This window comes from Macrobrachium nipponense, chromosome 43 (assembly GCF_015104395.2).
Source record: "Macrobrachium nipponense isolate FS-2020 chromosome 43, ASM1510439v2, whole genome shotgun sequence".
NCBI lineage: Eukaryota > Metazoa > Arthropoda > Malacostraca > Decapoda > Palaemonidae > Macrobrachium > Macrobrachium nipponense.
In genome coordinates, this window is record NC_061104.1 from 38,488,312 (window position 1) to 38,505,812 (window position 17,501).

The following is a 17,501-nucleotide window of genomic DNA, read 5'->3' on the forward strand; positions in this document are numbered from 1 at the left end:
TCAATGTCTTTCTTTTAAGCCCGAAATGAACGCGAGACTTCAAAGATGCAAGGTGTTACCCTTAGTGTGACGAGATTCTCATTCAGGTGTATCTGAAGCATCATTTGCAACATCATAGTTACACTTCACATTATGATTACACCTCACAGTTGCAGCTACGCAAAGCTGTGCATGTCAGCCCAAGCCTGTAGCATTCGCATCTTCCATGGTAACCAGATTATTCACATTTTGTTAAGCTGTTCGCAACTCTTTGCAATGGTTTGTTTGTATGTTTTTACATTGCATGGAACCAGTGGTTATTCAGCAACTGGACCAACGGCTTTACGTGACTTCCACTCTTTGCAATGGGGGGTAGTTGGCTGTCCAGAAGACTTTCCAGTCTTCGCCAATCTTTCTCCAAACCCAGTAAGCTGGACTCAGAATTGCCTGACCTCATACACAACCTGCCTGATATGCTGAACGTTTGGTGTCTTGAAGCAGAGATGCTCTGGTTGCAGGGATGGCTTCATACGCTCTCTGCTTTCTGACAAATAAGTCAAGTCCTTGATACATTGGCTCCCAAACGCAGTAGCAAGGGGGACCACTTGAACACCCTGATCTCCCAGATAAAAAAAATATATATATATATATATATATCTATATATATATATATATATATATATATATATATATATATATATATATATATATTAAAGGCACTAGTTGCAACATACAATATCAAATAGTGGGGGTTGACAACCTTAGCTCTTGCCAGTTAGAGACAGATGCAAAACGCTGGATTCCTCGGAGATGTGAAATGAAAAAACAAACAGAAAGCTTACCGGCACATAATTGGGGTCAGTGGCGCATTCCAAAGATCACGAGTTTCATGTATGTAGCGTTCATGCATCCGTGCGTTGATTGGTGAGTGTGAGTTCATTACGCGTGTCACAGAAAATGACATATAATCTCGTGTATGTGAATTGGCAGAGGAATTGGACAGCCAACTGTCAAAGAAGACAACAAGTGCTTTCGGTGTAAGAGGGCCGTTGCAGGTCTGTTGGACAAGGTAACGTAAAGTGAAAATCTTTGGAAAAGTTAACATTTGAAGTGACAATTACTTCAGTTCTAGAGAAAGGGAAGTGAGATGCGGCACACATTTTTTTAATGATGAACTTTAATGTTTTACTGTGAGATGATAATTATGGTCTCTTTATTTCAGATGGATTCGAAGTCACCATATAGAAAAATGGGTTTTCTCTAGACTATTTTTTGACTTTGATAAACTATGAATGTTTGGATAGAAAGAAGAAAAGGGGGTACTTACTTAAATATGATTTTGAGAGGAACATGATAGTTTAAAGTTTCTATCTTTTTTTTTTTTGGTCATTCTTAACTCATTTTATTCCATTTTCATGTTAGCTAATTTTGGGAAATAAAAAGTATATTTTTGTAACAGCAAGAATTTATATTATCCTAGTTTGAAACTTTGATTTTCAGCTAACTTCAGAAATGGCATCCAACATGAAAAGGTAGGCCACATTACCGGTTAGATGTTTTTTTCATTTGTTTAAACGAGTGTCATTTGACCTCGTTAGAGATTTTGGTGGCTAGTGGTTAAAAGGTACATTCAAGCCTATAGGTAACGTTTCCGAAGAGACTAGAATTATATAGGTTAGGCATATTTTGGGGAAAAGTGGTTATAATTATGTATTGGGCAACTGACTCTTTTGCTGATTTGAGGGGAATTTATCCAATAGTCAGGAATTAAGCTGGGTAGCTGCTGCTGGCAGTGATCTTAGATGTTGTTTAGTGTAAAGACGTGTTCCTGTTTTTCTGGGGGGGAAGTGAATTTATATGATAATGGGAATTAATTATGCGTGGTTGCAAGTGATTGCTAACTCATCAGATTTTGGTTCAACATACTTTTTCTTTCTCTCGTTAGCTTCTTCCCATTTTTTATAGACCATCTCCTGACCTTGTAACAGTTCAATCAGCTGATTGACCCTGAACCTGAGAAGCAGCTAGATGCAAATAGTGGTTTATTGGATTGTTGCATATTTATTTTATCTTTTATTGGTGAATGATATGTTATTACTTTTGGGTTGGTGGTTTGTGTGAACATAAATATAACAATGTTATTAAGGTTGGGGGCAAATCTTGAGCATAAGAGTTACCATAAAGAAGGCAAAATGATAGAAGCAAGTACAAGCCAGACGTTAGTGCACAAAATAGCAAACAAAGATGCAGGAGTTAGCCCTTTTTGAGGCATTGTTGATGGCGTTCTGTCCCAACCCGTGCAAATTTTTATTGAGGGGGTGAATAACTATTTAAACGCCAAGGGAATTAAAGATGATACAGAGGCGTTCTCAGAGGCTTTTGCCTCTGAGAACGCCTCTGTATCATCTTTAATTGTTAGATTTCAATAAAGGGGATATTGTCATTTAGATGCCGTAGTTTTTAGTACACAAAATGTCAGTCATGGACCAAATTACAAGCATTTTAAGGGCGGTTTATGGCTCAAAAGAACACAGAGATATGGTAAGAGATTTAAGAGGGCTATACAAAATTAGAAAATGGGCAACAAGCATTACTGAGCATAGCTCAAAAGTTTTGACTCAACGGGAGAATGGATACACGAATTGAAAAATTCCAAATGGGTAAATGGGAATAATGTCTCACTCGACAATTTACAGAAATTGCTGCATTTCACAATGCTTCTACACGACGTCCCAGGCGCCATTGTAGATAGTTTTGATGAGGAACTAATTTATGCCCAAATTCAAAAACATATGTTCAAACGTCCCACGGTGGATAGTACATTTTTTAATGGGACTGGTCCAAGAAATAGGTTGCAAAGAGAGAGAGATTTTCCTTCTCCCCATCTGTGTGCAAAAGTGGAATATAATAGAGGATTGATCGATTAAAGGCAACAGCAGTTGTGTGGCTACAATTGTAATAAACCAGGGCACTTAAAGAAAGTATGTAGAGTCAAATATTGTGGAATGTGCAAAAGTGTGGATCACTGTTGGCAGGCTTGTCCGTCTCAGATACGGAGGGATGCGAGACCTGCACCTCCGAAATTTCGGGAGTTATAATACGAGAACTTCCCAGGCAGATCACTTAAAAGGGCAAATGGATCAGCAAAATTCTTGGAAAGCTAATCAACAAAAAGGATACAGATGATTTGTACGTGCCATTATGGTCTCGTGGGGGACGCCCCAGAGCCCAAGCCAATAGTATATGGAACAGTGGAGGATGTGGATATCCCAATTATTATAGACACTGGAGCCTCAGTGAATCTAATGGATCATAATCTGTATCAATCCATGTTCTCCCATTACCCTTTGAAACCCTCAACGGAGACCGTGTGTGATGTGCAAGCCCATAGATTAAACACCCTGGGTTTAGTTATATTATGGTTTACTCTGGGTGATAGTGTGTTAATAGAACCATTTTTGGTTATAAAAGGGGTTGCGTTGGGCAACAGACTTTTGCTGAGCCATCCTGCATGTAAAAGACACAAGATATCGATCCATACAGGTGTTAGTCGTATAACGGTTGGAATACCCGGTGTTTTTATCCCTTATGAGGATGCAAGTGAAACGGAGAATATAGGGAATACTGAAAATGGGGCACTTTTGGCGGTGCTAATGGTAATGATACCAGTGATATGGGGAGTGGTGATACCAGAACCCATACTGATGATACGGGGAGTAACAGCAGTGATGTCGGTGATGATAAACGGGATATTGAGGGCCACGGTGGTAACAATTTTGGCGGGTTTAACAATGGCATTATGGGTGGTGATGCAGATACTAATACTGATATTATTACTGATACTAACAATGGGGTCTTGGTGGATGCAATGAGAACCATGGGCGGTGATATTTAAGGGATCGTGGAACAGGGAGGTACTAACCACAAATATAAATGTGTTTTATCAGAGGATGTTATTTTAATGCCAGGTTCAAAGACTGTGGTAAAAGTCAAACTGAGGGAAGTGAATAAGCCCACGGAAGTATGCATTATTGAGGGTAGCGAGAAACTAAGAGGGATTATTAGCACTGCATCAGTGAACAGTGTATCAAACACTGGTGTTACATGGGTAGAATTACTGAACTGTAATGATAAAGTTAAAAAATACCAGAAGAATACATATGTGGTAGACCTACAAAACTGGAGTAATGACAGTGGTTCAGTGGCTATTGTAGAGGGGAAAACTGAGTTTTCAGAGGCAGAAATGCAATCAAGAAAGAAAATATTTAGAGAACATTTAGCTAATGCAGATTATAAAGAGCATATAGAAGCGGTAAGCGAGCTTTTGGCAGAATTTGGGGACACGGTAGCTTTACAAGGGGATAAACTAGGATTGACTAATGTGTTAGAACATAAGGTAAACTTAGAGGAAGGTACGAAACCCATTTTTATTCCTGCATACCACATACCTTTCAAAATCAGAGAACAGGTAGAAAAAGAGGGCAGTAAATGGGAAGAGGAAGGAATCATTAGAAATAGCGCATCTCCATACAACTTTCCTCTGTTAGCAGTGCCTAAGAAGGATGGCTCTGTCCGAGTATGCATCGATTTTAGGCGCCTGAATGAAAAGACCATTCCTGACTGTTACCCAGTTGCAGGCATACCAGATCTTTTTGTAGAAATTGGGGACATAATTTTGTAGCTCAATTGATTTAGCACAGGGTTTTTTGCAGGTACCTCTTAGTGAAAATGGTAAGAAATATACTGCCTTTTCAGTGCCCAAGGGACACTGTGAATTTACGTGGATGCCATTCGGTTTATCAGGTAGTCCGATGACCTTTACGAGGTTGGTAAACACAGTTTTGTTTTGCATGTGTTATTGGGTAAAAATGTTTTTGTGTACGTGGATGATATATTAATCGCAACAGACTCGATCATGCAACACCTAGAAGTGCTTAAGGAAGTACTTAGGAGACTTAGGTTAGCAGGATTGAAATTTAAGCTAGCTAAGTGTTCCTTCTTGAAGAAGCAAATCACATATTTAGGTCATGTCATATCTAAGGAAGGGGTTAGAGTAAATGACGATAAAGTCAAAGCAATAGCAGATTTTCGTACCCCGAAATCAAAGAAAGAAATTAAGTCATTCCTAGGGATGGCATGATTTTTTCGTAGGTTTGTGAAAGGATTTTCTAACATTGCAGCTTCTCTAATAGATGTATTGTGGGAAGACATTCAATTTCATTGGGGAGAACCGCAACAAGTAAGTTTTCAGAAACTTGAGGACGTGTTAATGAATCCCCCAGTTCTGAAATTTCCAGATTCAGCAAATCATTCACATTAGTGACTGATGCCAGTCAGTAGGGTATAGGTGCTTGCCTTATGCAAAAATTTGATGGGAGGTTCAATCCCGTTGCTTTTTATAGCAGGAAATTTAGGACAAAGGGCAGCAATGAAAGACTAATGGCTACCGTAGATAAAGAAGCCTTTGCAATAGTATCAAGCTTGGTATCATTTTAAAATGCTAGATGGGGAATAAAGTAGTTCTTACAGACCATAAGCCATTATTGGATCTTTTTAATAAACCCGATTTGTCACCCAAAAGAGCTCGATGGTTCTTAAGAACCATCGAGCTCTTTTGGGGACTTCAATGCAAAGCTTAGATATATAGAAGGCAAATTAAATGTAGTCACAGATGCCCTTAGTAGAAATTTTTATGACACGGAAGGATTTCAAGTTGCGCTTGTTACTAGTGATTCTTTGCAATGGGATATGGGTCTCATACAGCAAAGGCAGGATGAGGATGAAATTTTGGCAGACAAAAAAACGTTTTTCAGAGGGGAATCAGTCAGGAAAGGTTATAAGTTACCTTTTTCAGGTTTAGAATTAGAAGGTAATCTGTTGGTCAGGAAAAATTAGATATAAATTAAGGACTAGTGAAAGTAAATGAGACACGACACAGATCGTAATTCCGAAAGTCCTAATTCCAGTGGCTTTGGATATAGTACATTGCAGGTTCGGTAGTCCGCACTTGGGGATAGAAAAAATGTATAATGAGATGCGTACTAAATATATTTGGAAAAATATGGGGAAAGAGGGGGAAAATTGTGAAAAACTGTACAGTGTGCAAGGCTTGCAAAGCCGCAAGGATAACTTCCTGCAAATTAGGGTCATATCCAATACCAAGTAGACCTTTTCAGTGAATATATATGGATATCCTAAGAAATTTTTGTGAATGTAGGTATGCGAATAAGTACCTGCTGGTAATAATAGATGAACTAACGGGTATAGCAGAAATTTTTCCACTTAAGCATAAAACAGCCGAAGTAGTAGCTATGGCATTTTTCAATGGTATCATTTGCAGATATGGCTCACCTGAGATTTTGTTGACTGACAATGGCAGAGAATTTGTGAACAAGACTTTAATGTGTTTGGCAGAAGTCATGGGGATACAGAAAGTAATAATTATTCCATACAGACCTGAAGCTAATGGATTATGTGAACGAGCGAACAGGAAAGTGCTCGAAGCTCTCAGGAAGACTGTAGGAGGAAATGATAAAAACTGGGACAGATATATAGATGTTGTTAGACATAACATCAACACTATGGTCTGTGACTCCATTAAAATGTCCCCATTCGAAGCATTGTTTGGTTGCCAAGCACGGGGCACATTTGATTTGTTAACTATACCTCATCATGGAGAAAATACAATTGAAGCATTAATTTCCACAGCAAAGGAGAGACATGCTTGTCTCAGCCGTAATCTCGAGGCTACGACCCGAGAAATGGTGGAAAGAAGCAACGAGAAATCATTAGATGTTAAAATTGCTGTTTTTAAAAATCAATGTGAGAAATGAACTGAATTACGAAATAGGTCCGAAATTTGAGGGTCCTTTTAGAGTTATTGAGGAAAAGACAGGAAACAGATTTGTAGTCTTAGATGAAAAGACAGGTCGGTCGAAAATAACGCATATCTAAATTGAAAAAAGTTGGTAGAGGTAACCAATAAGATAACATCGAGCAGTTGCATTTTTTTCAGATTTTGCAAATAAATGACGAAATGTGATTGATCTGTTTAATGTAAAAAAAAAATTCTTTCATTCTTTTACTATTTGTCTTATTATGCACAAACTGCGGCGATTTGGCATAAAAACCCGAGGTAATTATTTCAGGAGGGAAAACGGGGTGAAAAAAAAGGGAAATTACCGTAGAGTTGAGAAATATTATAAGGGGTTCGTGGTAATGTATTTTGGTGATTCCTGGTTGTATTGATTTATTGGGGCTGATTTTTTTTGTTTGTTTGTATGGTGCTTTTACGTTGCATGGAACCAGTGGTTATTCAGCAACGGGACCAACGGCTTTACGGGACTTCCGAACCACGTCGAGAGTGAACTTCTATCACCAGAAATGCACATCTCTCACTCCTCAATGGAATGGCAGAGAATCGAACCCACGACCACCGAAGTGGGACGCTAATACCATACCAACCACGCCGCTGAGGCGCTGATTTTTCGTGGTTACTTTTTTTGTGGTTACTGTGGTGATTTTTTTTTTTTTTTTGTGGCTATGATATTTGGTGGTGATTTAAGTTCTTTTTGGTGTTATGGCTCTTGGTGGGTGGCACTAGTGCATTCTGGTTTTATGGGGCCCTATAATGGTGTTGTATTTTATGTGGTTATATTCACCAGTGATTATATTTGGCGGTATATAATTGTTATGCATAATTTCTGGATTGTAGTTTTCTGTAGTTTATATCTCAACGAGGTGATTACTTGGGTGTTATATAAATGTAGCAGTATCATAAATGGTTTACTTTCAGGTACATCGGTTGTCAAATGGCTTAGGATTTAGCTTGTGGGGGATATTTTATAATTGGTAGCTTTTTAATAGACGTTTTCGAGGACAATTTTTTGGGTACCCTTGAGATGACAATGAGGATGTCCCGAGGATAATTTTTGAGGAATGTCGTTCTATAGTATCAGTAAAGACTTATTGAGGAATCCTAGCGAGGATTTAATGGTGGATTTTTGGGCCATTTGAAGGAATGATGATATCTGAGTTTACGAGTCTGACTAGACAAATCCATAGTACGATTTGAGCACATGTTGTATACACAGGTGGCTTGGTGCTGACAATGCTGTGATGAGACCGATTGTTGATATTTTCTTTTAGAGTTGAATGTCGATGATGACATTCCATGGTGAGGAATTTTAAGGGGTCAAATCGGGAGGTCGATACTGATATGTTGTGGCAGCAATTTGCATGACAATACATACTACGTTTTGTAATGAAAAAGCGCTGAATTATTTTTTTTCCTCCTTATACATTTTGTAATGGGAAAAGTTGAATTATAATTATTTTGTTTTCCTACAAGGGAAACTTGTAATTGGGATTAAGCGTTTTTTTTAATGGTAACTTTACATAGGATTTCGGTGATAGAGATGAGGTAGAATTTATCTTGGGATACGTAAGATAGAAGGGATATTCAACATTATGTTTGATTGAGGTTAGCTGTATAAACGTTACAGGGATTCTGCTGTATAGACATTATGGGGTTTTTGATAGTATATTTGTCAGATATGCGATTAATAATGAGTGGTCAGTTAGTGATAACAATTCTCCCAGTAAGCTTAATAGGGGTCAGTAGATAAAGATCATATTTTATTTTAGTGAAGAATTTTAGTCCTTAATAATTGACTATGAGATTGGGTATATTAGTTCATGGCAGATTCGTGTGTTAAAGCAAGACTTTATATTGTTCTAAGATCAGGTAGACTTGTCAAAAAGTCAGGTAGAACCTATTAATGATGAAACACAGACACAAGATGACTTTAGAGAATTCCCAACTTCACACGAGGGTGACAACGAAAACTACTTAGGAACTACAACGCCAGAGGTCGGATCTTCACACGGACAACGATGTTACGGGTCGGTTTTGCAAGGATGAAATATCGTCGATGGATTGTCTCAGGAAAATTCTGGGACAAATCAGGAGTCTACAATACTTCTACGAGGCGGGTGCAGGACGCACTTGCATGGGAGTCACGGGACATTCAAGTCGGCAACGAGGTGGCGGTTACAAATCCTTCATCAGAAGACGTCAAATCTACAGTTCAGCAATGAGGGTGTTAGGATACACCTACAGGGGTCTCAGACGCTTAATAATGGCGCATGCAGAGTCGTTTCGAGATGGTTCACGCGCTCAGCCAGGATTTATAATTGTTCGACAAAAGTGTTCGTGAAACACTTACATGGAACCACGAGGCGGTTAAGTTCCGCCTACACTGGAGACGGTTATGGTTCCACCGCTAGAGGATAACAATGGAGATTAATTCTTCTTCGATGAATGTTACACATTTCCAGTGATTGCTGTTATGTAGATATAATGATGGTCGAAATATGTGTTGTAGGAGTTATCCTGCAAACAGTATGAACTAGTATATACCAGTAGCCAATGTAGTGTGCGACAGGGGTGCACAAAAGGCAGAGGTGGCCGAGCCATATTAAAGGCACTAGTAACAACATATAATATCAAATAGTGGGGTTGATAACCTTAGCTCTTGCCGGTTAGAGACAGATGCAAAACGCTGGATTCCTCGAATATGCTGAAATGAAAAAACAAACAGAAAGCATACCGGTGCATAATTGGGGTCAGTGGCGCATTCCAAAGATCACGAGTTTCATGTATGTAGCGTGCATGCATCCATGCGTTGATTGGTGAGTGTGAGTTCAATACACTTGTCACAGAAAATGACATATAATCTCGGGCATGTGAATTGGCAGAGGAATTGGAGGGCCGACTGTCAAAGAAGACAACAAGTGCTTTTGTTGTAAGAGGTGCGTTGCAGGTCCGTCGGACAAGATAGTAATGTGAAGTGAAACGATACTCGTTTAAACAAATGAAAAAAAAAAATCTAACCGGTAACGTGGCCCACCTTTTCATGTTGGATGCCATTTCTGAAATTAGCTGAAAATCAAAGTTTCAAACTAGGCTAATATAAACTCTCGCTGTTACAAAAATATACTTTTTATTTCCCAAAATTAGCTAACATGTAAATGGAATAAAATGAGTTAAGAATGACCCCCCCAAGAAAGAAACTTTAAACTATCATGTTCCTCTCAAAACCATATTTAAGTAAGCACCCCCTTTTGTTCTTTCCCTCCGAACATTCATAGTTTATCAAAGTCAAAAAATAGTCTTGAGAAAACCCATTTTTCTATATGGTGACTTCGAATCCATCTGATATAAAGAGACCATAATTATCTCACCATAAAACATTAAAGTTCGTCAATAAAAAAAACGTGTGCCGCACCTCACTTCCCTTTCTCTAGAACTGAAGTAATTGTCACTTCAAATGTTAACTTTTCTAAAGTTTTTCACTTTACATTATCTTGTCCGACGGACCTGCAACGTCCCTCCTGATAAAACTGAAAAACCAGTATTATAGAATTCTTCGCATCAGTCGCAAGATCATTTCTCAAAACTCCCTCTCAACTCACTTTGTGTCCGGTGAGATGTGGATCGAGCATTTATGGCAGCAGTTTCAAACTGGGTTTTCACAACGGCATCACCAGCCTCAACTCGAAAATTAAAAAGCTGTTGTAGATATCTTCCTTTCCACCTTCCTTTCCTCGTAAAGCCAGAGCATTTGCTCCATCGAATAGAATAGCTGAAAGAATAGTAAATACTTTTTTCCTATATTGTTGAACTGACATATGATTTCTCTATTTGGATTCCTCTTAGTTTTGCACATCTTCCATAGAATGAACATACCATGCACATATGTGATTCGGGACGCATTCGTGGAAATCCTTATATTTTCTTAAAGCACAAGTTATGAGGGAAATTTTATATAAATACAATGCTCTCTCTCTCTCTCTCTTATATATTATAAATTATGTATGTGTATATGTCAGATGAAAGAGAGTTATAATTAATAATATGTTTAATATGCCAATGTGATGTGCTGTGACTTTTTTGGAATGCGCACATAGATTTAACAGTCCGAAGCATTGACCTGAGAAAGCTGATAAATCATTTCTGGGATGGAGTGATACGAAGATGTTTGTTTAAGCGGGTCAATGTTCATGGGGTCTTGTTCAAGTGCCTTTGGAAACTGGCTGCAACCAGTTACATGGGGCGTGGACGTAGGGTGTGAATTCATATGTATGTGTGAGCCTCTTCCGTTCATAATGGCATCCTTAGCCAAGTCTATGGGGAGACTTACAGAGAGGTCCGTGGGAGAAAGGCAGAATGCTGGGATAGCTCTGTGAAAGATTTTAATTGTTTGTGTGCGGTTCTCCAGGCTGTAATGGGCGGTTCTAGTGAGGGGGACAGAGAGTCCCGTGTTGGGGAAACTATTATATTTTGGAGAAGAGATTGGTGTGACTAATTACTGATTAAGACATTTGAATACTGGGGGGTTAACTGAGTTAGTTTGTCTTTGTGACTTGGATTATTATCTTTCCAATGTTAAATAAATATTGTATTTTTTATATGACTCTGACTCTCATTTGATGACCTGTTAGAATGGAGAGAGAGAGAGAGAGAGAGAGAGAGAGAGAGAGAGAGAGAGAGAGAGAGAGAGAGAAGGCTACGCCAGTGATCACCTAGAGAGAGAGAGAGAGAGAGAGAGTGAGAGAGAGAGAGAGAGAGAGATTGAGTGTGTAACTGGTTTGCCTTGACGTTCGGGTTTAACGCATACCAAGTATCAAATACCCTTCGCTGGTAATAGGTATCAGGGATGGGTAACAGATTTGGTGGAAGGCAGTTTAAGGGGCTTTTATATATTTTATAAGCCGTAGGTACGCCTCTGAAGAGAGTTTTATTGACTTAGCGGTGGTTTTCGAATGACAAAGCCTTTTGTGTGATTGTGGAAAATTGTTAGATTGATAGATTTCAGTTACTAAGTGAGCGATAATGAGAAAATATCCGTCCGTTAACTGTAGTGCGGGGCAAAGATAATTGAACTGGAGTCATCAATTTTGCCCAGGGTGGTCTGCCTTGAAGGAGTTACACTCAGTCTGGCTTGTGTGTGTGAATGATCAAGTTTGCATTGTGCCGACGGGATTAGCGTGTCTTGCGCAGATTCGAGTTTTCTCACGTTTTTAAATGGTAAGTGTTAAAGAGCTTTTTTTTAGTCCTGGGGATTTTTTGGAATAATTTTGTGTAATGGGATTGGTTTGGGATACCACATTTTTTTCCCCATAGTAGCAGAAAGTGACGTGTTTTTCTTTATTGGCGCATGTTTAGAAGAGACGCATTCATCTTTGTTTAACATACACGTGTGTATAAAAGGTTTTCATGCATGCGAAACTGTGCTTGAATTGCATTTTTTGCTTGGAGACAGAGAGCGCCTATTTGTTCTTACGGGCTCAGCACTTTCTGCTAACCGACGCAGAGAGGTATTGCAAGGGGAGTACTGGTCTGCCTCGGGGGTATCGCTTGACCAGGAGGGTGTTCTAACGCTCAGTGGAGAGTGAAACTTTTTTTTTCTCTCTCTCTCTCTCTCTCTCTCTCTCAGTGGGGGTGAACTCCTTTTTTTTTTCTTTGTGCCGGGGTATCGAGGGACGAATTTGCCATGACAATGAATTTCCAATGCCAAGGACATCAGCTGATGATGATTAGTTGATGATGTGAGATGCCCGTAGAGTTTTTTAAGAGATTTTCTTTCTCTTGAATGAAGAGAAAAGGAAATGAAATGCATTGGATGTGTGTAAGTTTTCCTTATGCTTTGGAAGGCACAAATATAATGGGGACACAGAGATTATTTTTTTTTTTATTGTGTTGGAGAGATTACTTTAAAGTGGTGATGAGTGGTGATGACTGATGTCAGTTACTGGGGGAATTGCACCCTTACTGGAGATCTTTGCAGGAGAATTATTACTATGGAGAATTATTATTATCATTATTATTAATCATCATTATTACTTGAGATATTTTACAGGAGGGTTACTTAAGTAGAATTATCATTACTTGAGACATTTTTTACGAGAGATTTGAGATATTTCATGGGAGATTATTTTATAATTATTACAGATAATTATATTATGGAGAATTATTACAATGAATTATGGTAGAAATTTTGTGGCTATTTATTTGTTGAGTTTTTTTAACTTTGGAGAATATGTCAGTAGTTCATGAGTGATGAATTTTGCTGAATATTTTTGTGAATTGTGCTGAATTTTGCTGAACTTTTGGTGAGTTTTGTGCTGAATTTTTGGTGAATGGACAAGCATTAACATTAGTAATGATTTTTATACTAATACTGGTGATTTTGACAATAGCAATTTTGGTGATACTGCTGATAATGATACTTCTGATACCGGTGATTTTTTTTATATACTAATACATGGGTGCTGTAATGCTATCAAGGGTGGTGTTTTTTTTTTTAATATGGGAGGAACTAACACCACATTTTTTTTCTTTTTTTATGAGTTCAGCAGATAATTGCTTGACATCTACGTGAGTCATGGTATAGTTAAAAGTGCCGTTGATTTTTCTTTTCTCCTTTTTTGGAAGTTAGCCATCGCTGACACAAGTTTTGTTTATATCGTGGGTGAATTTGAATTGTGTGAATTTTTTTTAATATCTCATTTCGTGACTTAGAGTCATTGTTTGGGAATGAGTCTGTGTTTTCAGCAGTTTGATGCTGCAGAGAGATATATGGGAGAATTTTGCATTTTTTTTTAATGCATACGTAATGGCAATACATTTTTTTCTCTGGATATTTGTGTTCCAGAAATTGTGAGTTTCTTGCACAATACCTTTGTTGTATTTGTGACAATTTTGCCAGAGATAGGAAACTTGGCTAAGTTTCTTATGGCCTATGTCGTAGTGCATATGGAGAAGTCTTTGCTTAGATCTTGAATTTGGAGTTTTGTTATAATGAGTTGTGGCACATTGGTGATTTTTTCTAGAATTTTCTGGACAATTTTATTTGCCGAGTTTTTGCCCTTTTACAGCAGTTATGCTAAGGAGAGAGTTTATAGTTTTTTACTATAACATTGAGTTATTCTCTGGAGAATTGGAGGTATATTATTTTGGAGTTATAATTTGAGGTACAATATATTTGGATATATATTTTTGGCCATTTGATATTTGCCTATGTGGTGAGAGCTATGTTTAGTTCAATTATTTTGCAGCCATCTTTGTTGCAAATGGAGACACCTTTACACCTTTTTGAGGAGATATGGGGCAATATTTGTGAGTGTGTCAGCTGGATGCTTTGAGTGCATTTTTTTGGAGATGGGATTTCATATTTTGATCATCCTGCTTGGAGATATATTCTTTGGAGACTTGTTTTATTCCACATGGAGTTATTGGTGAAACAGAGGTAAGTATTTTTTATTTGCTGAAACAAAGGTGAATATTTTTCATTCCGGAGTGGGGGTTTTTTATTAACACGTGGTTATTGGGGAAATAAGAGGGAATATGGTGTGGTGTGGTTATTAATCAAATGGAGGAAATATTTTTATCACTGGAGTGGTGTTATTATTAAGAGGGTGACTCATATTTATATATGTGTGGGTGGAATTGATCTTTGGCAGGTGACCTTTTTTGTGGTTATGATTTTCTTGAGTTGAATTCATGGGAGTTTTTTCAAGCCATGAGAAGAGTTCTGTGGTTCTTTCTTTTTGGTTTCGTGACTAATCGGAGGCGAGTGGCATTACTGCATTGTGGTCCTATGGAGATGATGTGCATTTTTTATGTTCACAAGTGTGTTATTTTTTTAGGCATATAATTGCTGCATTACAAGTTTATCGTAGTTTTTTTATCCCGAATAGGTGATAATTTTTTATATAATTGGGCAGTAACACGTGAGAGTTACATCTTCGAGACAATCTTTGAGCAGCTTAGTCATATCCTGGAGATAATTTAGTAAAATGTGCTTACGTGATTTCAGTATAGACCTTTTTTTGAGAACTTGAGTTTCCGAACTTGCGAGTCTGACTAGACATTTTTTATGCTGCAGTTAGAGCACATGTGTCTGCAGGAGGATTTTTTTTTTTTTGCTGAAACCGCTGTGATGAGTCTGGTGTGCTGATTCCCTTCCTCTAGTGGTGATTGCTCAGAGTTTTGCAATGTCTGGAAATGTTGACCATAGCATTTCATGAAAAGTGCACGTGTAAGAGTTGCTTTCTGGCCATGTCCAGTCGCATGAATGGTTGCAGTGGCAAAAATTCTATAACTATACATGTGGCATTTATGGGGAAAAGTGGGATTATGTATATCATACATATATTATGTGTTTTGTGATGGGGGAAGTTTACTTGTGATTATCTTTTTTTTATTTTTCTTCCTTTTCCTACGAGAGATGTAATTGGGGATTCAGTTTTAAACAGCATTTCTTTTTGGACGGGAGATGTAATTTATCGGGGTTGTGATTTACATAAATGGGAGTTTGACATTAAGTCTCATTGTAATTAATTATATGTGAGCAGTAAAGGGGTTTTTACTGTTAAACATTGGAGATTTTTACTGATTTTGTGAGTTACTGTAATATCAGAGCTTGAGCGAACATTTTTGATTTTTGGGTCTGGGCTTGTTACGTGATTTTTTTTTCCTTGGGCTCATTACTTTTCTTTTTTATTACTTGTGGGAACAATTGAGTTTGAAATGTGAGTGCAGAAGTCCGTGGAGTTACTGTGAGTTCTGGATTGTGTGCGCTGATGTGTGAATTTGGAGAATTGAGTCAGAGAACTTAATATTTCCTTTGCAAGTTGTGATAAAGACTTATGATTTATTGGTCATATTAAATGGAGATAGTTGGGAGACGTTCAGTTAGTGTTTCTGACTTTTTTGAGGTCATTATTTGATAGAAGTAGTATGTCTGGGGTTAATTCTTTTTTTGATTGACCGATGACTTGACTGACATACTTACACACCATAATCGTCGTTCCCAGACGCTAGCAAGACGTCCACCAGCCGTGCAGAGATGTTGCTGTTGTTTATCCACGGTAATTACGAGAGTTTCTACGAGTCTACAGAGTTCTACAGCGCTTTTTTTTATCTATAGAAGCCGTTAGAAGTCTTCTACAGGGAGGGAGGCATTCCGTCTTCCTACAGCTTGCTACAGTCTGTGCTGGAAGTTGCAGACAACGATGGATATTCAAGAATCCAAAATGAGAGAAAATTTATACGCTGTGTCATTTGAGATGAAGCGTGATAGACATTACTTTATAATGCCAGAGACGTGCAGTTATTACTATTTTTTTTTGAGCCAGCCAATGTTTTTTATATATATAAGTGTTATGTGCGACCAGTTGCTAGGCAGGAGCTAGCAATTTTAGGTGGCCGAGCTCTGTCAGATGAAAAAGGGTTATAATTAATAATATGTTTAATATGCCAATGTGATGTGCTGTGACTTTTTTGGAATGCGCACATAGATTCAACAGTCCGAAGCGTTGACCTGAGAAAGCTGATAAATCATTTCTGGGATGGAGTGATACGAAGATGTTTGTTTAAGCGGGTCAATGTTCATGGGGTCTTGTTCAAGTGCCTTTGGAAACTGGCTGCAACCAGTTACATGGGGCGTGGATGAAGGGTGTGAATTCATATGTACGTGTGCGCCTCTTCCGTTCATAATGGCATCCTTAGCCAAGTCTATGGGGAGACTTACAGAGAGGTCCGTGGGAGAACGGCAGAATGCTGGGATAGCTCTGCGAAAGTTTTTAATTGTTTGTGTGCGGTTCTCCAGGCTGTAATGGGCAGTTCTAGTGAGGGGGACAGAGAGTCCCGTGTGGGGGAAACTATTATATTTTGGAGAAGAGATTGGTGTGACTAATTACTGATTAAGACATTTGAATACTGGGGGGTTAACTGAGTTAGTTTGTCTGTGTGACTTGGATTATTATCTTTCCATTGTTAAATAAATATTGTATTTTTATATGACTCTGACTATCATTTGATGACCTGTTAGAATGGAGAGAGAGAGAGAGAGAGAGAGAGAGAGAGAAGAGAAGGCTACGCCAGTAATCACCTAGAGAGAGAGAGAGAGAGATTGAGTGTGCAACTGGTTTGCCTTGACGTTCGGGTTTAACACATACCAAGTACCAAATACCCTTCGCTGGTAATAGGTATCAAGGATGGGTAACAGATATATAATAATATATATATATATATATATATATATATATATATATATATATATATATATATATATATATATATATATATATATATATATATGTAAGAGAGAGAGAGAGAGAGAGAGAGAGAGAGAGAGAGAGAGAGAGAGAGAGAGAGAGAGAGAGGTGCATTTATATCAAATTTCCCTCATAACTTGTGCTTTAAGAAAATATAAGGATTTCCCCGAATGCGTCCGGAATCACATATGTCCATGGTATTTTCATTCTATGGAAGATGTGCAAAACTAAGAGGAATCCAAATAGAGAAATCATATGCCAGTTCAACAATATAGGAAAAAAGTATTTACTATTCTTTCAGCTATTCTATTCGACGGAGCAAATGCTCTGGCTTTACGAGGAAAGGAAGGTGGAAAGGAAGATATCTACAACAGCTTTTTAATTTTCGAGTTGAGGCT